Source organism: Bos taurus, chromosome X, assembly GCF_002263795.3.
Source record: "Bos taurus isolate L1 Dominette 01449 registration number 42190680 breed Hereford chromosome X, ARS-UCD2.0, whole genome shotgun sequence".
In the NCBI taxonomy this organism is placed as follows: domain Eukaryota; kingdom Metazoa; phylum Chordata; class Mammalia; order Artiodactyla; family Bovidae; genus Bos; species Bos taurus.
In genome coordinates, this window is record NC_037357.1 from 124,981,573 (window position 1) to 125,002,304 (window position 20,732).

Below are 20,732 nucleotides of genomic sequence, written 5' to 3' on the forward strand. Positions count from 1 at the left end.
AAAATTTAAACTAAAAACAAAATTTAAGACATTGTTTGCCAGTATGTCTATAATAGAGAAAAAACAGAAACCACATGAGGTATAGGGCACTGCAGTTCTACTTTAAAATGGCTGATCAGACACACGTTTGCCTTCCTTCCCACACTAAAACCCCCTGAAATAGGCAAAAGAAATATAAAAAATAAACTGAGAGCAACCCTGAGAATACACGAGGTGCTCCCAGGAGATAGATCAGTGAGGAATTCCAAGGAGCTATGAAGCAGGCCAAGATTGGGACTAAGAAAATCAATGGCAGACAGATTCCTTACCGCTGAACCACCTGGGAAGCAAATAGTAAACCATGTAACTGAAGAGCTGTGAAACATGTGCCCCCTTCCCACCCTCTTTCAGCAGGACTGATGTCAGCACTTACATAGTCCTGGCTCTCCAAAATGATAGTTCAGACAAGGAATATTCCTCACTAACATTGAGGCCAGAGAAGTAGGGAGGTATCAATTAACTGTAGCTTCCATGAGAAATAGGGAGCCCCAGCAGCGACAGAGCTAGCAACCCACACACTCTACTGTAGATGCTGTCTTCCATACAAAGGAGATGGCATAAGCAAAGACATCACATGTGAAACAGAATTTTATGGAGAAGTCTACATGCTGGAGAGCACCATGTTTGAGGTAAACAAGGAAAGGATGCCGGCTGGAGAGGTAGGCAGAAACCATACCAAGGAGAGCCTGATAAGCCAGATAAAGAAATCAGATTTTCTCCAAACTTTCTCCTTCCATCGGCAACAGAGCACCACTGCAGGCTTTTCAAGCAGATGAGTTTTATGGCCAAAATCACATTTTAATGTCATATAGCAACTGTAGATATTAATAATATATCTGAGTTGGATAAGACCCAACTATCCACCTTAGGAGCCTGCGTGGATGGAGGAACCATTAACAGAGATTTTTTTTTTCCTTAATTTAGGAGGAAGAGCAAGTTTCAGGAAAGTATGTGTACTTCATATTAGTGCCTATGCTGCTGCTGCTGCTATGTCGCGTCAGTCGTGTCCGACTCTGTGCAACCCCATAGACGGCAGCCCACCAGGTTCCCCTGTCCCTGGGATTCTCCAGGCAAGAACACTGGAGTGGGTTGCCATTTCCTTCTCCAATGCATGAAAGTGAAAAGTGAAAGTGAAGTCGCTCAGTCGTGTCTGACTCTTAGCGACCCCATGGAGTGCAGCCTACCAGGCTCCTCCATCCATGGGATTTTCCAGGCAAGAGTACTGGAGAGGGTTGCCATTGCCTTCTCCAAATTAGTGCCTATAGAAGAGTCAAGTGTAGATTTCCAGCAGGTTATTGAGTCTGAAAGTTTGTAGTGAAAAATCAGGAAAGAGTTTAGAATTATATCTGCATGTAAGTAGAACTGAAACTCTGGGTATAATTGAGAGAGTGACCTAGGACAACACTTGACCAAGAAGTTAAACCCAGGTAACAGCAGTGTGTAAGGAGAAAGTAGATCAAGACAAAGTTACAGAGGATGGAAAGAAACATAAGAGAAGGATATGGAGAACAAGGATGCAAAGGAAACACGCTGCTTCAAGGAGCTAGTGACTAATAGTGTCAGGTGCAACAGAAATGTCAAGTAAAATGAGGACTGAATGAATCCATCAGATGCAACAAACAAGAGGCCATAGATGATCACAGTAAAAACTTTAATAATGTGAGAGTGGGAAGTTAAGAGACCAAACGCTGAAGTGTGAGAAGTGGATGAGGGATGGATAAATGATATACAGACCACCCAGATGTTTAGCTGGGAAGGGGAAAAGAGGTTAGTTAGCTAAGAAAAGAGTGGACAAGTGGTTCAGGGAAGGTTTTCTAGGATAAGAACCTTAGGAATAACATAATGGGCAAAAAAATAAAAAGGAAGACTCTAAGGATATAGCAAGGTTACTGAACCTCAGCACCACGGACATTTTGGAGCAGGTCATCCTTTGCTGCCGGGCGCTGTGCACTGTGAAGTGTTTAGCATCATCCCTGGCCTCTACTCACCAGATGCCAGTAACACACAGGCTACCACTCCAGTTGTGACGATCAAAAATGTTTCCAGACACTGTCCCCTGGGGGCAAAATCTGGACCAACTCTAGTTGTGAGCCACTGGGATACAGGATGTGGAGGAAGAATAACTGATGAAAAAAGACTGCCAAAGCAGCAGCACTGAAGTTGAAGGCGCCAGCCAAGGAACTGGCCTCAAAACAGCAGCAGAAGCAACTCATCCTCAGAGACAGGGGAAAGGGCAGCTCTGGAGAGAAAGGGGATGATAAATCTGCAGATGGTGCCAGAAACTGGAGAAAATCAGCCAGAAGGCCCTCAATATTCTCAACTGAGTGGAGATAAGGCTGTGTGCTGAGTATGCGTGGTGATGATTTAGTGGCAGGCTTGAGAACAGTGGTTAAGGTTTGTAAAAATTAACAGGGACCAGTCCTGGCAGGTCACCCCAGAGAAAACTAATACTCTGTTCTCTCCCTGAGAAGGTTAAAATGCTTTTCCCCACAGAAATCACCCACCTGCTGATTACAATACCAAAGACTTCACAAGTCTATACAAATTCCAATGCATCATGGAAAGACTAGACTCCTGAGGGTATCTGGGAAACTAACCCATTTTTTAAAATTAACATAGTTCATATCAGATAACAGGAACTGTGTTCAACATAATTGACATCTAAATGAACTTTCTGTAAATTATCTGTTCAAGTTAGAGGATGCCTGTGGTGGTTGCAACTACTTCCTGGTTCTTAAAAGGATGAACTACTTTCTGACCTATAGCCAGGAACAGTTGAATAGAAAGGAGTGCCTGCAAAGACAAGAGCTTGTTAAATGAGATTCTTCACAGGACAACAGGACAAAGACCTGCTCACTTCTACCCTCTAAACCAAGGACTGCAAACTCAATGAATATGATACCAGGAAACTGGAGATACCTCAATTCTGTGCATGAGAAAAAAGCTGGAAATGAAGCACCAACATAAAGCTATGAAATATCAAATGAAGGGCTGCCTTAGATAAATAAAAGAAAAGCTACACACAGCAACCCAGAGCTGAGTGTAAGAGTGAGCAAAGCAAAATGGAAAACCCAAGTCTTTCCTCTACCACAGATATGAAGTCCAAATTCACATCATTCTCCAGATGTCAGAAGCCAATAATCTGAGAAGAGATCAAAAACTCTCCAGGAGCAGTGAACCCAAAGGGTCCCATCAAGACAAACACAAAACTATCCAAAGGAGCATCCCACAATACCCAAATTGTCAAATGTTGTGAACCACACAAAGAAATGAGCAAAACTTGGAGGGGAGACAAATGGGAGATTTCATTTCTCAAGAACTACAGCTCAGAAAATAATCCAAAGGAAACAAACATAACTATATTTTTAAATGTTCAAAGAAAAGACAAGAAAAAGTCCTAATGAAAATTAAGAAGCAGATTTGAAAGAAAACACAAAAACTTTTATATTTAAAAATACAGTCAAATGTTTTCAATGAAAATTCTCAATAAATGTATTAACCAGTAGACTGGACACAGCTAAACAGAAATTAGTGAATTGTAAGGCAGATGTCAAAAAATCACCCAGAAGTGAAAATATAAAAGAAACTTTAAGGAACACAATGAAAAATTCCAACATATATCTCGATAAGGGTTTTAGAAGTGGAAAATGGAGAAGAAGCATTATTTTAAAAAATAATATCTAAAATTTTTTCCACAATTTAAGGTTTCATGAGTTTTCAGGCTGACAGTGTACACCAAAAAAAAAAAAATAGGATAAATGAAAACAAATCCACATCTAGAGATGTCACCAAGAAACTGCAAAAAAAATCAAATGTAAGGAAAAAAATCTTAAAGGTAGCCCAAGAGAAAAGATACTTAGCTACAAAGAAATTACACCTGAACTGACTAAAGTCTTCTCATTAATAAATAAGACTTGCCAAAAGACAAGAAAATAACATCAATAATGTGCTAAGGGAGTAACTGTCAACATAAATTCTGTGCCCATCTCAACAATCATTCAAGAGAAAAAGGGAAGTAAAGACACTTGCAGAAACACCAAGAACATCAAGTTTTCTACTAATAGGCTTTTAGCAAAAGAACTACTTTAAGAACATTCTTTATAAGAAGAAAACTAAACCCAAAGGAAGAAATGGAGTGAATCAAGAATGGTGAGCAAAGAAATTTGGGAAATATATTGAGTAAATATTCACTATTTTACAGACTTAAGGTGGCTTCCACAAGGCAAAACCAAAGCATAAATAACTAAGATGGAAGAGAGGTGATGAAGGTTAAAAGGTAAGCCATACTAAAATCTTTGTCTTATTTGAGAGGATAGGAATAATAATGAAGCTTTGATTTAGTTAAATGTGCATGTAAAAATTCTAAGGGTAACCAAACTTCTGTCTTCCACCCTGGAATAGGAAAGCTGGAAGAACATAGCAGCCTGCCCTCACAACAAAAAAGAGCTGCACTAATTTCAAAGTCATGACTTTCTTGAAACCCATCACAAAACAACCAATTGGCTCAAAATCTTCGGAGAGAGAGAAAGAGCCTGCAAGGAGAGAGGAGACAACCTTGTGCTCACTTGGGGTCGACTCCAGGTGGCCACTGACAAGAGGAATTCAGCCAGAATAAACAGCAAAGTGACAAAAAGCCTGATGAGGCTTGCTGAAGGAACAGTGTGAAACCAATGGAGGCCACTGAAATTGGGGTGACCTCAGCCTTCTGCAAGATCTTCCCCCACCAACCCCTCCACCCCAAAGAGCCCTTTGTGATGTGCCCACTGTGGAGTGCCCGTTGTGACGCAGACTTGGGGGAAGGGAAATGCAGCAGCACCTCAGGAACAACATGTCCACCCAGATCCTTCCCTTGCACCTCCACTGAGGAAGAAAAACCTTCACTTGTGAAAGTAAGTTCCCTACATACGAATCTTCACGTTTCCTTCCTTCAAAGACGCGAACATGTGTTCCATCGCCATCAGGCACGAGTGAAAGCTGCAGCTTGCTCTCGGTCTCCTGTTGCTGACGATCCCTCAGCTCTGCCACCTGCTCTCCCTCCTCCAGTCAGGAACTCCTTCTGTGTCCACTCGATTCCAGCCTCTGTAGCCCAGCTGTTGTACTGTACTACTGTGCTCTTCGAGATACTATCCTGAAAGATTTTACATATTTCCTTTACTTTTTGTGCTTGCTTGTTTTTTATGTATTATTTGTGTGAAAAGTATTATAAACCTATTACAGTATGGTACTATGAAGCCGATTGTGTTAGCTGGGTACCTAGGCTAACTCTGTTGGACTTACGAACATGCTCTCAGAATGTATGTAGGGGATTTATTGTCAGTGCTTCTGTCCTTAAAGCACTGGTTAAAACTTGCTGCAACTGAGGGAAGGGGTGGACACCCTGGGAGAAGGGCAGGACTATACACTGAGCCCACATAATAGCTAGGGGAAGGGCATGTCCTTGGGACAGTGCTGCAAGCCCAAGCCAGAGGTTTAATCAGAACAAAAGGCCACATCCCACCACCACTCCCCACCTCTAAGCTAACCTACTTTCAATAACAAGTAAACAGCAGAGTACTGCCAGCAGAGGGACCAGAGAAGACCAAGAGCACGTAAAGAGATCCAAGTCACAGTTCTGAAGCAAGACCTGACACTCAATAAAATAAACCAACCCCCACCCTAATCACAAACTAAGAATTTGAAGCCTGAAGTACAATAGCAACCAAACTTAAAACAAGTTCAACTCCCAACTAGATTAACTCAAATCCCTGAACCAAAGGCCTCACACAAGGAAAGATGTGCCTATTTACAGACATAAAAATTATGCACTTCAGCTCTTTTCCAGCTAGAAAAATGGAGGGTGCAGAAGAGAAGGGAAAAAAAGGTTCCTGCTGTGCCAAAACTCTTAAGAAAAAGTGAAAAAATTTCACAGAGCTTAAACACAAGCGCCTGAGAAAGAAGTGCCCAAAAGATGCTTTGAAAGGCAAGGAGGAAGCTTATTTATGAAAAAGCTAAGCACCATCACAAGGAATACAGGCAGAACTGAGATTCGAATGGCTAGGATGACAAGAAAAGTCATCAACTTCTACATACCCGTGGAATCCAACTGGCATTTGTTATCAGGATCAGAGAGGTATCAATGGTGTGAGCCCAAAGGTCCAGAGGGTGTGGCAGCTTCTTTGCCTCCATCAGCTCTTCAGTGGCACCTATGTGAAGCTCAACATGGCTTCAATTAACATGCTGAGGACTGTGGAACCATATGTTGCATAGGAGGGGTACCCAAACCTGAAGTCAGTAAGTGAATTGATCAACAAGCATGGTTATGACAAAAATCAACAAAAATTTAATTGCCCTGACAGATAACGCATTGACTGCTCAATCTCTTGGTAAATATGGCATCATCTGCATGGAGGAGCTGATCCACGAGATCCCATACTGTTGAAAATCATTTCAAAGAAGCAAACAACTTTCCATGGCCCTTCAAATCATCTTCTCCATGAGGTGGCATGAAGAAAAAGATCAACAATTTTGTAGAATGTAGAGATGCTGGCAACAGGGAAGGCCAGATCAATAGGCTATTATTAGAAGGATGAACTAAGGTATCTACCATGAGTATTTCTGTAATCTGGTCAGTTATTAAACAGTGATTGCTTTCAAACTGAAAAAAAAAAAAAAACTGCAGCTCAGTCTCCACTGTTCTACAAAATAAGTCAGGCTTACAATAAAAAAAAAAAAAAATCACAAGGCATAAGAAAAAGCAGAGGAAAAACAACACTCAGAAAAGACAAAGGATATGTCAGAACTCAGAATGAGACACAGAATCTGATGTTGGAAATACCTAGAATCAAAGTTAAAATACTATGAGTAACATGTTTAGAGCTCTAACCCAAAAGGAGAACATGCAAAATTGGATTGGTAACTCAGCAGATTAATGTAAAATATAAGAAAGCATAAAATGAAAGTGCTAAAAATTAAATAAAAAGAGAGAAATAAAAAATGCCTTCAACGGGCTCATTAGTAAACTTAACTGAGCCAGGGAAAGAATCAGTGAAGTTGAAGATAAGTCAGTAGAAACTACCCGAACCAAAAACATTGAGAGAAAAGAAGTGAAGAACAGAACAAACAGGACTTTCAAGAAGTGTGCAACATAGGTTCTAATATAACTGGAATCAGAAAAAGAAGAAAGAATGGGACAAAAGAAATATTTGAAGAAACAATGGCTGAAAATATTCCAAAGTTAATATAAGACATGGAACACAAATCCCTAACACGATTCTCTTGCCAGGAGAAGTATCAAAAACCTCAGATGATATACTTTAACAGATGATACAGAGGACACACCTTATCAAAAACCTTATCAAAAACCTCAGATGATACACTTAACAGATGATACCACTTTAAGGACAGAAAGTGAAGAGGAATTAAAGAGCCTATTGATGAAGGTGAAAGGAGAGTGAAAATGCTGGTTTACAACTCAATATTCACAAAACTAAGATCATGGCATCCAGTCCCAACACTTCATGGCAAACAGATGGGGAGAAAGTGGAAACAGTGACAGATTTTATTTTCTTGGGCTCCAAAATCACTGCAGACAGTCAATGCAGTGATGAAATTAAAAGACACTTGGTCCTTGGAAGGAAAGCCTTGACAAACCTAGACAGCATATTAAAAAGCAGAGACATTACTTTGCCAACAAAGGTCTGTCCAGTCAAAGCTATGGTTTTTCCAGTAGTCATGTATAGATTTGAGAGGTAACAGTAAAGACTGAGCACTGAAGAACTGATGCTTTCAAACTGTGGTTCTGGAGAAGACTCTTGAGAATCCTTTGGACAGCAAGGAGATCCAACTAGTCAATTCTAAAGGAAATCAACTCTGAATATTCACTGGAAGGACTGATGCTGAAGCTCCAATACTTTGGCCACCTGATGAAAAGAGCTGACTCATTGGAAAAGACCTGATGCTGGGAAAGATTGAAGGCAAGAGGAGAAGCGGGCAACAGAGGATGAGATGGTTTGATGGCATCACTGACTTAATGGAGATGAGTCTGAGTCAATTCTGGGAGACAGTGAAGGACGTGAAGCCTGGCGTGCCACAGTCCATGGGGTCACAAAGAGTCAGACATGACTTAGTGAATGAACAACAAAAAACAAAAACAACACAAATCCTAGATGATCAGAGAATAGTAAGATAAAAACAAACAAAAAAATTATTGTCACCACCGAGTACCAATACCACTGAGACTGAATTCCATTAGCGCTGCCACCAGCAAGCACCTTTGTCAACATGATCACCAGGTCAGCAATTCAACTACACATGATGGCTCCCTCACAATGCTCACCTTTACATTAAAGAGTTGCCTCATTTTAGAGTTTGATGTTTCTGTGCTGGTGGTTTCTTTGCCATCCACAGTGACTGCCCTTGATTTGGAGCTGTGTTTTCCAGTCTGTCTCTCTCTGCACAGCTGGTAAAGGAAGGCCATACGTGTCTTTCTTTGGCTGCCTTTACAATACGGTGATTTTACATACGAGTCTCACTCTGTGTAAATGACTGGTCAAGCCCAGGTTACAAGCTTGTACCCTAGCTGTAAAAGAGACTGGAGATGAGTTTTCTTGAGAATGTGGGACCTATAATATGAAAAATTATCAAAATGTAGAGAGGATATTTAAAAGTCTACTGTGTGTGTGTTAGTCACTCAGTCATGTCCGATTCTTTGCAACCCCATGGACCTATAGTCTACAGCCTGTAGACTACCAGGTTCCTCCATCTTTGGAAATCTCCAGGCAAGAATACTGGAGTGGGTACCCATTCCCTTCTCCAAGGGATCTTCTGAACCCAGAGATCAAACCTGAGTCTCCTACATTGCAGGCAGATTCTTTACCATCTGAGCTATGGCATGCTAAAAAGAAAATAAATTAATAATTTTTTTAAAAAAACTTTCCACCTAACTAACCAACTATTATTGTATGGTAGATCCTTCGGTGAAGTCATTGCATCCTAGAGAGCCCTTCTATAAGACAAATATTTTATTTCAATGTGGTACCACATTTAAAACCAGCGTTCCAATCTGAGGAACCTCAGCAGTAATGGGGGAGTGGGGTGAAGCTACATAATAAAATAAGCAAACATCTTCACTGAATGTTGGTTTTGCTTAACGTTAAGTAAGGTACAATGCAGATATATACAAACATGCAATGCACACACACAAGTTTATAATGGAACAGAACTCAGCACTTCTATGAATTCATACAACAAATCATGAAAAAATTTAAAGAAATGTCATTCTTACAGTTGTCAACTCTTGCTTCCCCTTCATCTACCACACTGTAAATGATGACAGAAGTTTGAGGAGTCCCACAGAGAGAGCCATTGGCACTTAGTTACACACCAACACAGATCCAATTATAACAGTTATGTTCAAGACGAGTGACTAGACTACAGGACAAGCACATCTATGGGGTGAGCAGAGAGGAAGATCCACTAGACAGGTACCTGACAGAGAAACCAACTGAATGAGGAAGAAAGCACTGATGGGAGGAGATGGGGGGCAGAAAAAGAAACAAATTTCATAAGAGCAATGTTTACTGAGCACTTCCTCTGTGCCAGGCAATGCACTAGATGCTGAGGCGACAACAGGCAACACTCCATGCCTCCAGGGAGCCTACATGTAGAAAACCGATACCATCTGCTTATCCATTTTACCAAAGGCCCAGCCCTATTTAAACTCCAGCTTTAGTATTTCCTATGTATACTCTCAGGCGAAAGTGAAAATGAACAGAAAAAGGCCACAAAGAAAGAAAACTAAGATCCTGGGATATAGCTGGGGTCAAGGCTTCAAAGCAAGGCATGCAATATATAAATCCATGTCATTTCTTGCTATTCACCCAGCTTTATCTGCTTTTCTCAGATCCATGTTTTTGAATAACATGGTCTACCAGAAAATCCCTTCCCTCCACATGGCATTCTGGGCCTCCTTTAAGACTCTTCACAAATACATAGGAGTCATTACCGTTCTCAGTTCCCTTAAGTCTGCATTAAACACACCTCTTCTGGCCTAGAGTAACAGCACCCTGTGTTTCCCCATCTAAATGGGCATATCACTCTGTTCTTAAAACTCCATAAAAGGAGGGGTTCTGTTCTTAAAACTCCATAAAAGGGCACAACACCACAGCCTGGCTTTGTATCTCCAGCACTTACCATGACGCTGATACCCCTTCAGTTGCCTACACAGTGATGCCAAGATACCCAAATCATCACCGTATTGTAAAGGCAGCCAAAGAAAGACACGTATGGCCTTCCTTTACCAGCTGTGCAGAGAGAGACAGACTGGAAAACACAGCTCCAAATCAAGGGCAGTCACTGTGGATGGCAAAGAAACCACCAGCACAGAAACATCAAACTCTAAAATGAGGCAACTCTTTAAAAATAAATGTCCTGGGCTGGATAGGAAGTGAAAATAGTTATGACACAAAACCACTGTAAACTCTTCAGGTTACCAGCATGAGGGGGGAAAAAATCAACAAGGAAAGAATACAGGTATAAAATGATTCAGAAAGGCCAAAGCGAGCTAAGTTATAGAGACTGCATCACAATGTAGATTGCAAAGGAAATATCTGAAGAAGGAGGTGATGCTGTGGTTATTCTTTGCATCCATGAAGGGGAAGTGCACAATGGCATTGTATACTGTCACAAACCAACCTCTTTACACCAAGGAAGCCCTGGATGAATGCTTGTTCAGTCATCAAGGCAAGGAAAACTTAGCATAGTTGAGGATTTCCAAAAATGAGCTGAGCATGTAGGGATACATATTGTAGAAGGAGAAAGAAACAAATCAGGATATATAAAATAAAATCTGTGGAGCACTTTTATACATATAAGCTCACTTGAAAATAAGAAGCTCAACAGAGACCAGTTAAATATCAAAGATGGCAAAGCCACAGAATGTGAACCAGATTTGAAAATGATACTCTTGCTAAAGATTAGTGCTTCTAAATATTATTAATAAAATTCTCTAAAAACACTGGAGGTGCTCGAATCAGATTTCCTTAAATATGAAACAGCCTAAGTGCTGAAAAATATTAAACTAGACATAAAATATTGTATTTGAGGAAAGAAAAGAACAAAGCAAATTTAATGTTGATATTTAGCAAAATGTTTCATTAAAATCTTCAGTAGATTAAAGATGTCTGGGGGGAAAAAACCAGCAAAGAGTCTTAAGTTTAAATATGGAAGAGAGCTAAAACTGTTAGAAAAAAATTTTAACTCAGTTATAAATAGAAATGACATTCCTATATAAGGTTAACAGACTGGTGAAGGATAAAAGAAAAGGGGGAGCCTTTAGAAAACTGAAGGTAATTTCTATAAAAACAATGAAAAGAGTATCACAGATGACGATGGAAGAAACCAGCTGCAAAATTTTTAAAGAGATGAGGAAAGAATATTTTACCTTGTAGCAATTATGACCTTTTTGGTAAATCATCAAGGTTTCATTGAGCTAAAACTCTTGTTTTTTGTGGCATTTCCTGTCATATCCCTACTTAAAACCTTCAATAGCTTCCCAGGAGGCTTAGGACAAGTTCAAAAACCCAGCAGATGGCCTACTAAGCCTTTTCAAAACCGGGCCCCTGTCTACTTCTGCGTCATCACCTGCTTCTCTACTTTCCAGCCTTTCTGGATTTCTTTCAGTTCTTTAAAAGGTACAGTTTTTCAAAAGCCTCTAGCTCTCACCTTGCCTGAGGGCATTTGCACTTTCTGCCAGGAAAACTTAGTTTCCCAACTAAACCATGCCCTTCTCATCCTTCAGGTCCCACTTAATGTTACCTCTTCACCATGGCCTTCCTACCTGCTCCCCACATGGCAGATCCCCCTACACTGCTAGTGCCTGGTACTTCTCCTCTGCCTCCATTTCAAGCCCATAGAGTCTTTGAGGACCTACTTCCCTTTGATGCATCACTCTATCACAGTTTGGTACCCAGCAGATACTCATTAAGTATTTGCTAAATGAAGGGCAGAGTCTCAGGATGTAAGACAGGTAACCTTAGAAAGAAATAATAAATTACGAAACACCAATTAGCACAAAATTAGCTTTTGTTCTACCTCAACTATTTGAAATTATTAACAATTAAAATAAAACTTTTTCTTTTCCTTTGCAATGCTAATCTCAAATTTTAATGGTAATATTACCAGTAAAAATTGTTGTTGTTGTTCAGTTGCTAAGTCATGTCCGACCCTTTGCGACCCCATGAACTGCAGCATGCCAGGCTTCCTTCCCTGTCTTTCACTATCTCCTGGAGTTTGCTCAAACTCATGTCCATTGAGTCGGTGATACCATCCAACTGTCTCATCATCAGTGGCCCCCTTCTCTTCCTGCCTTCAATCTTTTCCAAACATCCCACTGTGTGTGCATCCTCAGTTGCTCAGTCATGTCCAATTCTTTTGTGACCCCACAGACTGTAGCCCTGCAGGCACCTCTGTCCATGGGCTTTCCCAGGCAAGAATACTAGAGTGGGTTGCCATTTCCTTCTCCAGGGAATCTTCCTGACCCAGGGATCAAACCCACATCTCCTGCATTGCAAGTAGGTTCTTTACCACTGAGCCACCCAGGAAGCCCTAAAACGTTTCACTAGTGACTGACAAAAGCAGGGTAGGGTATGTGGATAAATTCGAGGATACGTAATACCTGAACCAGCTTTCGTAATCTCCCAAAGATTCTATTCATCAGAAAACTATCGTTTCTACTACTCTTGGCCAATATCAGCATAATGGAGCAAATCCAAGTCAGTAAGCTTTCTTCAACTGGTACTTAGCACCTTTTTTAACTTGCTTTATCTTCCTCCCATGAGTGTGTGTGTGTGTGTGTATGTGTACTTAATCTGATTATTATAATATGATTTTACAAGCTGCCAAGAACCTAATCCTTAGGCATAGTACAAAATCTAAAACTGAGATCTAAAACTGCAACTTATCTAAAATAATTTAAAGCAGTCTTAAACAAAAAAAACAATAATGTATTCATCCATATGTTTTGTTAACTAACTTCCAGAAACCAAAGTTGTTACTTTCAAAATCACTACTTTCCTCTAAATCAAATAGGTCAGAAAGCACTTGATTTGTTAATATTTGATATCAGGCCTTTCTCTTAGGAAAGAATGCAAAATAACAACAGAATACCACAATCATAGCAATTAAACGGGTGTTTTTTTTTAAGTAAAATTATTTCAAGCCAGTTATGACTGAATTTACAGTAAACTATTATTATCAGAGTAATGCTGTGTCCTTTCTGTTTGTTATTAAAAATCCAAATACAACCCACCAAAGAGGAATTGATTTACCTGCCTGGCAATTGTAAGGATCACTTTCCATAGAGAAATGTTCATCTAAAAGCAATGAAAGTTTGTTTCCAAAACACTTTACCTACAACCAAACCATTGCATTCCCCTATCATGTGTACCTAAAAAATAACATCCCCAAGCTATCCTATCAGCAGTGTCCATCTATACGTGCAAAACAGGCAGCAAAGAGAGCACCTGGGAACCAAAGGGGTAGAATTCCACCCTTCCAGTACAACTTGTTCCCAAGGGAGCTTTAATTCTTCTGGCTACCCTTGAGGGTAATTTTAAAAAACAACAACAACCAAAAAAAAAACCAAAAAAAAAAAAAAAAAAAAAAAAAACGATGCAGGCAGGAAAAAGCAGCTACAGTACCTTGCAGGTTAAAATATTTCTAAATCCCTCAACAATCCAGTCTGAAGTAATGCAAAAGGTAGACAATGCGTTTGCATACCTGAATTTAATGAAGCCTGCTCTCCAGCATGCACTGTAGGCATGGATCTCTCAAGGGGGATTAGAGCTCAAACAATAAAATGCACAAGGTTATTGGCTTAAAATCAAGAAAACCAATTATTTTGTCCTTGGTCTTAAATCCTAAAGGAATTTTTTCTTGCCCAACAAAAATTATATTATTTTTACCTTGATTTCTTATTCCTGTTTTCCAACATATCACTAAGAGTGCTGTATTTTATTTACTGGTTTAAAAAAGATCAAAACAGAATCAAATTAAAACCACAAAGACAAGATAATGGATGGCACTTGCAGTACTACCTTTTATATTCTTCTATGTATTATGTTTAGGCAAAACTTTTGAATATACAAAAAGTACTAAGAAATTGTAATACATATAAGAAGATATTTTTTAAAGACATATCTTTTAAAATCTACATAATTTAGTTTATCAGTGCCTGATGATAAAAGGATCTAGGTGGAAGCAAGTAAATAAGGTTAAAAAAAACGCACGTTGGTGGGTGAGATCTTTTTGGGGTAATGGAAATTTTCCAAAATTGGATTGCAGTGATGGTTATACAGCTCCATAAATCTAAAAAAAAAAAAAAAACAAAAAATCATTGAACGGTACTCTTAAACTCTTAAAACATTAATTTTATGGTATGTAACGTATACCTCGATAAAACTATTAAAAATGCATATTTAAAATCCGTACTTGCTAAAGAAATCCACAACGTTTATGTGTAGGTTCCATCTTGGTAGAACAACTGTCCTTCCTGCTTTGGGTGAGGTGATTTCCAGCCCTGAGGTTCTACAATATTCATAGCTCCTTTCTAACTTTAATAACCATCAAAAGTGATTCTCAATGACAGAATAAGATGTTAAGTAAGTCCCTTTCCTCCCTAACATTGACCTGTGAGGGTTCCTTTGAGCTAAGCAACTGCAGCTCTCTTAAGGATGGGTCTTGCTTAAACACACACACACATACACACACACACAACTTTAACAGAAAATTCTACTTTCAAGTAGAAAAATTTTTTTCAGACTCGCAACTCCTACATACTGTTAACCAACATCAATAACATATCTCTGTAGACTTCACCTCCAAATTTTGTTTCACTGACATCATTACAGTTACAGAAGAGACACCTATTTGCAGATTGTAATGGCTGCCATTTTACTTCAAAAGTGTATCTATGGCTGATTCTTGTTGATGTCTTACAGGAAACAACAAAATTCTGTTAAGCAATTATCCTTCAATTAAAAAATAAAGTGGCAAAAAAAGTGTATCTAAACCACAAAACTAAATTCACAGAATAACTTCACAGCCTTTATTACTGTAGCAAATTTAATCAAAGTCAGTCAAAAGTTAAAATGGAACATGAATTATGTACAACCTTCATTTATGAGAAACAGAATTAACGACCCTCTGAGAAAAGTCTGAACTTGCAGTCGTCCTAATCCATCAGTACCAATGGAGCTGAGTCCAGCCTCCCATGTGACTAAAGGTCAGAAAGCCTTGCCAATGTAGCCTATGAACTCCAGGAAGCATATTTATACCTTGAGTAACCACCCCAGGAGCAGCAGGAGCTCAAAACATGTTTGGGAAATCGGATTCCTCAAGAGAAGAAGAAAGCATAGGTTTGAAGAGCACACCTTCAAGTCAGACCGGTTTCAATGGAAGTTTTGCCTCAGCTGCTGACTAGCTGGGTAATCTGGGTAAAATATTTTCTCTCCCTCAGCCCATTTGGTCAAGTGTACCACAGGATATAAGAAAAATATCTACTTCATAGGAATGTTATGAGAACACACATACACACATATTACTATATCCATGCAAAAAAAGTATTTGCCATAGTACCTAGTATTCAGTAAGGCTCAATAAATAGAATATTAGAATTTAATTATTATAGAGAAGACTGCCGAACAGAGAAACCACACCCCAAATTTGATCCTAATTAGAACTATCTCAGACACAAATGTTTCTAAGAGCTTAATTCAAAATGCTGACAATCAATTCCAAAGACCTGAAATGGGCTAAGTCCTTTAACCTAATGCATAAAAATAAATTTCTGTTAATTCCCAAATCGGAATTCTCTAAATGTTATCAGACTCTTCAGGTGGAAGGTCCTCACTCACAGCTTTCATTTCCCACTGACAGAATTGTACCCAGGTTCACGCGGCAGTATTAAGAAGTAATTGTACAAAGGCGAATGGGAAATGAGGCCACATCTTTGAATAATCCACTCTTCCAAGCACTGATCTATAGAAAGGAAACATTCTAGAAACGATCAAGAATTTAAATCCAAACACTAAAGTGATGCATCCCCAACAAAATAGTTCTAATGCTGAGTTTAAGACTGAAAGTAAATTGGAAAACCCTCCCAAACAGAAAAATATAATCTTTTAATTACATTATTTTCTCAAGTTGAAATATGTGACCCAACTGCTTCCATCATCAGATATTCAAGAATCTTTGAGGTTCTGTCTCCATCAAGAAATTCGATGTTGCCAGAAATTAAAACTTCAGAATCTAAAATTCTAAGTTTCAAGTTCTGAGTAAACAGTCTTTTCTATTTAAAAGTGACTTAATACTTCAAATTCTGCTATTCTTGTAAAATTAACGGTTACCTAAAGGATTCCCCTCACATTTGGAATTTAAGTATGTGGATTCGTTTGTTCTTAAATGCCTTCTGCTATTATCTGACATCAATCTATTACATGATAAAGTCATATTGCCACACTAACAGCCAAAAATGAAGTACTGATACTTTGTTAACATACTTGCTAATATCCACTAGAAATAAAGCAGATAACCACCAAAGTTATCAAGCTAAAAAGGTGGATTTTTAACAGACACACTGAAGAAGGCTTCTTTTCTCTGCTCACCTCCTTACAAATTCCTACAGCCATATTCTCAGATACAATGGAATTTTCTATCACAAAGTAAATTGAAACATAAATCATAATGAAAGGTTAAATTTCTGCAACAGAAGCCACTGTCATTTCCAACAATGCAACTATTGTTGAAAGAGTTTCTCGCAGATTCTTAGACACAGTGATGAAGCAAGGCTGGGGGGTGGGGGGGGGGAGGCATACTTGAAGGGATTTCTCCATCTCTGTATTTCGGTTTACAATGTAACAATACCGCACCTTCAAAGTAGAAATACCAAGTAAAATCTGGTTCTCATTAAATGCAGCATATCTGGAACAGAATACATCTGATTCGCAATCAGTCAACCTTCTATTACTCATCTGTGCGAGATGGCCCTGCAATTTCCCTCAATGGGAACCTTTTCTTTTAAAACCCCAGGGAATACTGTGGATGCCACACTCTGATTTAAATGACTCCTAGAAAATTACAATGAAAATAATGGCACGTTTAGCGCAAGGAACTTGCATAAGTAAAAAAATAAAATAAAAAAACCTGAGATAAAGGGGTAAAAAACCCCTACCACAAGCCCCTCAATCAGGAATAAATTATAAATCTGAACAGGAGAAAAAAGGAATCCTCTCTAGAGAAAGAAGGCTTATGTCTAATTATTTTTTTAATATACCAAATTTTGTTGTTGTTGTTGTTTTTAAAAAAAACTAGGCTCAGAAAACTTCCCAAATAAGCAAAATCAGAATACTGAAGTGCTTTCTATATATATATCAAATAAATCCTTGCATTGATTAGGTTAGAAGGCCAGACAACTCAAAGGGATTTGACACTTTCTCCAACTGAAGACTCTCCAACCCCTCTGAAATGGTAGATTATTTAACACTTGTGATTATTAACTTTATTCAGCATTCCTCTTTTGGAGCTCTATTATTTCCAAACCGAATTTTTTTCTCCTAATTAGGTTTCCTTGTACTTGTGAAATGCTCAGCATACACTGTGCTGGAAGCTTTAGTTCTACAGCTTCTCTCTTCCCGCTCCTTACCCCCCTCACCCACCCCCCACCCTCCTGAAAAAAAAAAAAAGGTTTCCTTCCCAAATGTTCTCTTCTCTGCATTTGTCAACAGAAACACCCACTGGCGGTGTCAAACTGGTAATACTGCTGCAGGCTTCCTTACTCCCGATCCAGAGTCAACGGCCAAAAATGCTCAAACCTAAAATAGTACTTTTATTATAGAAATGTAAAGGATTGCTAAGGTACTCAACTATCATGTTCTCAAAAAGAGGCACACCTTTTTAAAAAATTATTCTTAATGGACCCTAACTGGATTGTTAAATATAAGATTATACTACCCCCCTTCAACATTAAATATACAGGGACAAGTAAACATAGGTTCTTCACATTTTATGACACTTAAAGAAATTAAAAACAAATTTACATCTAAATGTCATTCACCTGTAATTTCGAATAGCCTCGGTAAAGATGCTTTTTTTGGTAACCCTACAGCAAGAGGAACAACCTGGAAATATTCCAGCAGATGCTACCTAAAAGGATAATTCTATTCTATACATATTGATATTTATGTCTGCTGTTTCGGTCAAATGCCCCTGGGCAAATTAATCTGTGTAATCCTTTACATTAACTACATAAACCATTACATCCAAACAAACCTAATTCAGATGCATGGAAAGAAATTATTCCGTTTCTGCGATACTTTCTAAAATCAGCTTAAATTTCAATCAACAGAACACTGATCTGCAACTATTTAAATATCACAGCATCCGTCTAATCTCACTGTGGAGATACTAAGGTCAGGCTTTTCTTTTTCAGGCATCTGTGCTTTAACACTCAAGTGAAGCGAAAAACAAAACCCTCAAGGAAGATCTGCCTTTACACTGAAAATGTTCAGGTTATTTTTTCCCCCAACGTGGGCACAGAACGTGTCAATGCGAGCAGAACCTGTTCGTTCTGGGAAATGGTTCCAAACCCTAGGATTTAAATTTCTATGAGGGTCCAAAGGGTACGAAGGTCTGGGAAGGGGCCAGTTTCTGCTTCTCCCCACTATGCTAGTCTTGAACTTCGTAACGACGCCTGAAACTTGTTCGGGGGAAGGTAGAGGAGCCGCGGGGCAGGCGGAGGGTCGCTAGCCCACCCTCGCAGGCAGCCAAGGTCAGCAGGGCCGGGGCCAAGCTCGCAGTCCCCGGCGGGTCCCGAACTCCCACGGAACTCGAGAGGGGGGCTCTGGCGCTCAGGCTCCTCCTCAGCGCCGGCGGGAAGGGGCTTCCCTCGCCGCAAGCCCGGGGGAGCGCGTGCCGCGGGGGCGATGGGGCGGGGATGCCGCAGACCGGCCGCTCAGAGGAGCCCCGCGAGACGGCCTCGACCCGCCGCCCCTCCTCATACCCTCCCGTCTCCCTACACCCCAAAACACAGCCCTAGCCCCTCGGTGGGGAAGCCCTTCCAGCGGCGCAATGGGGCGCTGAGGAGGAACCACTCTAGACTGGGGTGCCCTCGCCGCGTCGCCCTGTTCTGAGCGGACCCGCGCCACCGCCCCTTCTCACGTCTGCCCGGGGGGACCGGGTGGGTCTCCTCTCTCAGGAGAAGCTGGGTGGGCACGGGGCCGATGTAAGGACAAGGAGGCTTGGCGAGCGGGTGGCAACGAGACTACTCACCCCGCCGAGTTCCCCACCTCCAGCCGGGGACCCCACAGCTCCTGAGGCCGCCGTCACCGCTTTACCTTCCCCAGCAGCAGCGACAACTAATCGAAGCCCTCGACCCCGCCCTCTCGCTCAGGCAACGCGCAGCCTAATTTGCTAACTGCCCCGCCCCAACCGTCCAATTCGGACCAATGGAGAAGCGTCTCAGACTCTGACAGGTTCCCTCCTCCGTCCCGCCCACTTCTGATTGGAACCAATAAGGAGAGAGCGCTCGTCCTCGGTCTCGGGCTCGTGCGCCCCGCCTGCACGGCTCGTGCTCTGGTCCCCAAAGCAGTAGACTGCTGGTTCCCCGTATAAGCTCGTCTGCGCGCGTACGCGCGCGCCGCGCCTCCTCGCGCGCCACGTTTGGTTGCCCCGCCAGGCCCTAGCAACCTGGGCTGAGCGGCTGGGAGGGGCGGGACCGAGCCGCAAGCTGACGAAGGGAGGAGGAGATGAGGGGCAAGATCGTGACTGAGAAAGGGGCGGCTGCGGGGGTGGGGTGCCGAGGAGGCCCGGGAATCCGCCTGTCACTGCGGAAAAACAGGGGGAATCCTGCCTGCAGCGCAGTTATCCTGGCCTCCCTCCGTAGGGACACGTGCGGGGGGAGGGAGGGATCGGAGAAGAGAGGGTAGAGCACATTTGGGGCGGAAACCGAGGCACTGCTTGGAAATAAAGGATGGAGGATGGTTTATCTCCGTTGTTGGTAAAAATCATATCGAAATCCATTGCTGCTGGTGCCCAACTGTTGCAGCTGCCCGTGCTCACACACACACATTCACACATACGCTCGTCCATCAGCCTGCGATCCCTTGGGTGATTTAGGTGCAAAGAACTAGTAGCCTGAGGATTCCTTCCACAGCAGATGGATACATGCAAACGGCTGTTGCGGCGGCAGCAACTAACCCACAGTTCTGCTTCGGTCCAGTGCTCAGTCACACAAGACTCCCCAGCTGGCATGAAAGCAATGAAGTCATCGCCCAACCAGTAGAAATGTAAAGATCTTAATACCTACTATGGATCAGGCTTCCAACAAGAATGAAGAGGTGATGAAATGGAAGGAGATACATTTCCAATGCCACTTCTGGAAATCTGAGACAATACTTTTAAAGACATTGCAGACTAATCTATGTAAAGCTGCATAATAATTCCCACTTCAAAAACAAACGGGAAAAATAGATTTTTTTTTTTCTGGTTTATAGGAAAAGCACAGAAAATAAGCAGTGTATGAGATCATAACAGCCACCAAATTAGAAATACTCAGTACTGTACTGTAACGGGAGTTAGATATCTTGGATAAAATCCACTTGATCTATTCCTGTTGTGAATCTGGTAACAATATGTAACAATATGCTGCATTTGACCGTTCA

The 20,732-nt window shown here is 40.9% G+C and overlaps 1 protein-coding gene across 3 annotated transcripts in view; it reads right to left on the reverse strand.

The window, feature by feature from the left end:
* The window catches only part of CDKL5 (cyclin dependent kinase like 5), a 178,646-nt gene extending 159,142 nt beyond the window's left edge, over positions 1-19,504 (reverse strand). For 2 of the 3 annotated variants that reach the window (XM_024988495.1, XM_059883891.1), the window contains exons 1-2: positions 19,342-19,504; positions 14,304-14,382 (exon numbers count right to left, since the gene is read on the reverse strand). The gene's annotated coding sequence lies outside the window, so the exon portion shown is untranslated. The remainder of the gene's footprint in view (positions 1-14,303; positions 14,383-19,341) is intronic. The other variant, XM_059883892.1, reaches the window with a different exon arrangement.
* Between the last annotated feature and the right edge of the window lie 1,228 nt (positions 19,505-20,732).